We start from the raw sequence: 6,118 nt of genomic DNA on the forward strand, positions 1-6,118 counted from the left end.
CAGAAGAATAAGCAACATTCAATAGCAGGTTTGTCCTGAGGGTGGTGTTCTGGATGTTATGGCCTGTTTGCATCTTTGCTTAGCACAAACTGATAATGGAACTCATAAAAACCTCTGATGAATGCATTGCATCCCTCCTGCTGAGAACACTCCCTCTCAAATGATGTCAGTTTTCCATGTGCTGTTTGCCACCGTTTTTGGTTTCAGAAATGACATATTTTTAAAACGTCCATCTGGAGATGATCTTATCAACTGAATACTCATTTACTGTAAGAAACAGAAGGGGAGAGGAACAGGCTCGGCAAAGTGCAACCCTGAGTTCATCAATGGCATATAATCTGTGTCTCTGAAGGTGATGTGGGTCCTCTGAACCTCCCCACCAGCATCTGTCCATCACACCAGTCACCTGCCTTGGAACAGATGTTGTTGCCATGGAAACCCAGGGGTCAAAATTCAATCGGCCTACTGATTGTCACAATCTTGGCGTGGTAGAGGATTTTGTAATTGGAATCTTTATTGTTTGAAATAACGAAAACCCCTCCTCACCCTTGACCCGTGGGTTTGCCACCCTCCCGTAACCCCTCTTTGACCCTGTGGTCCCTGTGGCTACAGCCCACACAGAGCCTCTTCAGCAGGACCAGGGCAACACTGTGTAATTTCACAGTTCATGTAGCCACCATTGTGGCGCCATGGAAGTGCAATAACGAAGAGATTTAAACCCCTACTAACCAAGGAATATCCCCATAAGTAGGCAATAAAGGAGAAATCTATTGAACGGGTCTCAGAAAAGATGAAATGTGCATACCTTGTGTTTGTATAGTTTCGTTTGTGCAGCTATTGTGTATGTGCATGTGTGTGTCTGTGTGTGTCTGTGCATGTGTGTGTTTGTGTGTGTGTGTGCACAAGTAAGATTTTCAGTGCCTCTTCATTGCCTTCGGTAATGAGGTTAAGTGGCACATGAAGGTGAGGCCCAGGGGGGTTCTGAGCCGCAGTAGCAGACACCACTGTTTCATCCCCGTGCTTTCAGGCTGGCTCCTCTGGCCTCACATCCTGTATTCATCTCACATTCGTCACTCGTCCAGCAATGCCTGTTTCACTCAGATCACTGAGCTCTATTGAGATTAGCCTGACTGTTATTGAGTAATAGATGTGGTGATAAAAGGGAGACCAGTTCACACAGAGTTAATCAAATATGGCATAGAAATGAGATGTATTTAAATTACATCTCTGTCTGAGCTGAAGAATAAAGTACTCTGTCAGGAAACATAAGTATCATCACAGATGCCTCAGTCTCGTGAAATGGCAGTCAGTCTTAATAAAACTACAATGCAATGACAAACTGACCTTAACAGTATTAACATAACGAGTCAATTTTGTGGCAACTCGCAGAAGAAAAAGAGAAACAGACATACGGTACTGTCACTTAAAAAGACAAGCTTCACATTTATGTAAAATGCTAATCTGTGCCTACAGCACAAAGTTCATCTGTTAATCTTAGGACATTTTATTATATCTGCTTCATTCTTAGACTTTTGCATTGTTTGTGCCATTGGAGTATTGCATTACCTACCATAATGGTGTGAGCCTTTTGTTAAAATCGTGTGATCTGTGAATAAAATGACCAGGAGGGATGTTTAAACGTTTTTCCTCCAGCCTCAAACCCTGCTGATGTTCAGTAGTCCATGTCACAACCTAGACACACACACACATAAACACATTCCACACATAAGCATACGATGCATGATGATTTCGCTATCACCATAAAGAAAAATTGAGTGTACCATTTGTGCTGATGTGGTGAGAACACACTCAGAGCATGAGCACCAAGCATCCCCCTTCCTCCCTGGGGCTCTGGAGAACGTGAAGACCAGAGAGCTTCAGCTCAAACAACCTCAGCAAAACCCTGACCAGAGGTAGGACAACTGCTTTCACTATTCCCCACTGGGTAACCGTGTGTGTGGCTCTGTGTGTGTACGTGTGAATGTCTGTGTGTTAGCATGTTGACATGAAACACACTATGTCATTTAGACAGGAATGCCTAAGAGTCTCAGAGGACCCCCTGTGGCACAAGGGTCACCTTGTGTCCTCAGGGGACAGTATGGAGTGGGATGTTGTGTCTTCACGAGGAGATGGAGACGTGCAGAGAACTAAGCATGCTTTGATGTAGGACACACAAACGTGTTGAGTTAAAATGACATGGATTGGATGCTACTGTACATACTCCAAGTGCGGGGCTTGTGAGCAAAGGGTCTCGTATTATAATGTGCACAAAAAGTCTTCAAACTTATTTTGACCTACATCTCAAATTTCCTGTAAGTCAGTGCCTTGCTTCGAAAAAAAAAAAAAAAACGTAATTAATACAAAAAATAAGCTTTTTTTCCTTGGGCCCAAAAAATAAAGGTGCCGTCAGCCATTGATATTGTCCTTTCAGACAGCCCTGAGCACGGAGGAAGTTCTCTGTCTGAGCTGCCAAGACGCCTTGTTTTGGGAGGGGGGCTGGGGATAAGAGCTCGCCCTGTTATCTTTGTGTAAAGGTCACGCAGGTCTGACGGAAGAACCAAAAACAACAACCATCTGTGTTTTGTGTTTTCTTCACCAGTGGACTGGCTCATGCAGGCCACTCTGGGAGCCTGAGCAGACGTCACTGCTCTCAGTCATATCAGCAGGCAGGCAGCATGATGAAAGATGCATTGTCAATGCAATGTGGAAACCCCCCAAATATGTTTTCTTTCTTGCAGCATACTGTATGTGCATGTTTGTTCTTGTTTCTCCAGTGCTCTATTAGTCTTGGTGTTTGTTGAAATATCTGACTTTTGTTTCATTCAGATTCATGAGTTATTGCTCGCGCCATGTGTTCGACATGAGAGCAGTGAGAAGGCTCTGTGGTAGTGTTTCACTGGCTCATTCTACACGCACATGCAAGACATGTTTTGTTTGGGAGTAAAGATATGATTGTGATGTGCTCCACTCTACAGTACACAGGCCGGAAGCACATGTTGTTACAACGAACTTTGAGTAGCACTGCCATACTCATGTTTGTGTTTTCTTGGCATGCATTTACAAACCAGGAACAAGGAAGTTACATGAGCATTTCATAGTAGTTGGGAATAATGCCAAAACAAAGTGTTGTCAATGATATGTAATCACTTGCAGTGGTATCTGCATCCTCCCAGTCTCTGGAAGCTGAAAGATGTGAAAACAGTGACAGGAAGAGTAAATACAGGGGGTTTTCATCATCCTGTTGTTATGGAACTGTACAGAATGAGAGCCGGCCCCTGGTCCCATACACACTCTATATAGTGGGGGTACACAACACACACACACACACATACCAAATACACACATAAAGTCACAAACACACATTTACCCTCAGCGGCGGAATCGGTTTTATATTGAGGACAGAAAAGGGACATGATCGCTCAATCCTTATACAAATACAAACATGCAGCCAAGAATGAAGATAAATAATAATAATAACGCTGTAAGACTGAAGGAGAAAGACTACACAAACCAAACACTCTCTCAGAAGGATAGACCTTTACAGTGTCCATAAATCTATTGAGCTAAAGGCCAGCGGTTAATGTTTTGACTGCACCATTGTGCTTTATTTTAAATGCCATGCACAACCTCCTTTTACGATGCTCCTTGAATGTTTTATTTTGATCCTATAAATCGCTGTTTTTACAGTACAGCTTTGAGGATTGTCTTTCTATGAATAGAGAAAAGAGAATAACAAAGTCTGTGTTATCAGAAACTGACCTAGGAGGGTATGGGCGTTCAGCTAATTACCAAGGATGGAACATGTATTGTGCTGAAATAAATTACATCTGTATCCTAGCTAAGGGAAAACCAGCAGGCACTTAATCTTTATGTTAGTTTATACTGTTTCATATCTTGTAAACAGAATGATATACTGTAGATTACAACAAAATACAACATTCAGTCAAACACTCATACATCAACCTCTGGAGCACCTTTGCATTAGTAACAAAAAAAGTAAAAGGGAGTCTTGAATAAATCGTACAATAGAAAGTCCACAGTAGGAGGATGACTACAAAGAAACAGGAGGATGGTAAACACCTTAGTAGTACACAAAACAGTCTTGTTGGAGACGGGGGAGGGGGGGGGGAATAACGGTCGTCTGTATTGATTGGCTGTAGAGGTCCTCGGGCCTGCAGGGAATTGAGTCTTTATTTGCTATTTTTTTGATGAAGTGCTGACTTCCCAGGTCCACTTTTACTGCAGTACTCTGCTGTAGGCTGTGGTACTGGGGGAAACACAGGGACTGTGTTTGCCTGTCTTCATACTGTTGGTAAAGGATAGCACAACCTGCTGATACCAGGCTTCTCCTCTGACACAGAGAGAAAGGTACCTGAGTTTCACATGCCTGTTTTGTGTCTGTGGCCTCATGAGATCACAGGTCCAACGAAGATAACACCTTAACCTGGCTTAAATCACACACTTACCCTATCTCCTACCTTTCCTGGCCAACTATACAATTCTTTGTTTAATGAGTAGTATTTGTTTCCTACATAGAGTCAGACCGTGAAGCTTATGTCAAATAAGCAGGTCTCTAAAGGCTTTGTTTTGAATTCTGCTTTGTGATCAATCAAAGATCAATAGTCAAATCGTTCAGTGCTTGTGTGCAGTCTAACACTTTACCACCTAATAATTACAATGGTGTCCCAGTCAAACTCCCCAACCTAGAATGTCTACATGATTACATCAAATATCACACACACACCAATCCACTTGCTATTTTAAAGAAAAGCTGAACAAGACGTATTTAACTAGTGTCCAACCAATGCACTTTAATGCAGAACATTACTGGAATTTCAAGCAAAACAAGGGATTCCAATAACTGATTGCATTACAACATCTCATAGCTTTCTGGTGACAAAAACATTCAACATATCTATGTCCACTCTTGGGCAGAGCAGGTGTTACGAAACATCCATAAATGTCTGGGGTCTGGGAACAAGTTGCTGACCCTTTCTCCTAATCAGCATCCTGTTTGGGGCCGTGGGGGAGCCAGAGGGGTGGTGGGGGTTTGGATCGGTTTGTTCTCTGCTCCTCTGACATGTTTTTCCTGGTGTCTCCACTCCTTCTCTCTCCAGCAGTGATGTTGTGTTCCAGATGGAGTGACACAGCAGACAGCTCAGGAATAATCCAGGAAACCTGTGTCCTCAGCCCAAAACATGTTTGTACTGTGACACATCTGGAGGGACATTTACTACTAAAACAATTTTTCTATCCAAATGAAACAATACAACTGACAGACTGTTATGCTGCACCACCAATCATCAAAAAAGATTTGTACAAAACAATTCAAAAAGGTCAAATGCACGTACAGCACTTTATCAAAGCAATACAACTGGCAGTGCCAGAAGGGCAGGTGTGGGCTATCTTTAGAGGTACTTTCCAGAGGATTCAATTCCAAAACAAAGGGAAAGCCTCTACCGCAGAGCATTACAATCTGTGCTACTGACACACATAAAACTGAAAACAGGCTATAGGAACATAAACAATCTTAAGCAACGTTGGTACTGCATCGTTCTAAACACATCCTCTAAACACAATCTTGTGGACCAGCTTCGTACACTGCATCTGCAAAGATAAACCTAGTGCAAATATTATTTTCAGCAACAAGCCATCTGAATAGCGTGGACCAAAGCCCTGCAGTGTTTCAACAAAAGATTATTATTTGATTGTACTCCCAGTCCCCATCCCTTTTCTCTTCTCAGTACTGCTCTGTTGAAAACTCCCAAAGGTCTGCTGCATCATCTGACCTTCAAGTGAGGAGAGGGAAAGAATAGAGGGGAGATCTTCCCGCCAATGCGTGGGTGTTTCACCTGCATTGTGAGATTGTCAAAAAAGTGGCCCCAGGTGACTATCTATTTCTGCCTCCTTCTGTGTTTCAGAAGGTTTTGATGTCCTTGAACAGCCCCAGTATGAGTCCCAGTTGGAGGTTTCTCAAAGTTAGTGTCTCCTCCAGCCTTCAGGCACAGCACAGCACCAGTCAATCAGATCAGATTAGCCTACCTAAGGGGTTAATCTTGCCATCCTTGTCCATCTGTTGCTAAGGAAGTGTTGCCTGTTGTGCAGGAAAAAGGGAGAG

The sequence above is a fragment of the Hypomesus transpacificus genome, chromosome 9, assembly GCF_021917145.1.
Source record: "Hypomesus transpacificus isolate Combined female chromosome 9, fHypTra1, whole genome shotgun sequence".
Taxonomy (NCBI): Eukaryota; Metazoa; Chordata; class Actinopteri; order Osmeriformes; family Osmeridae; genus Hypomesus; species Hypomesus transpacificus.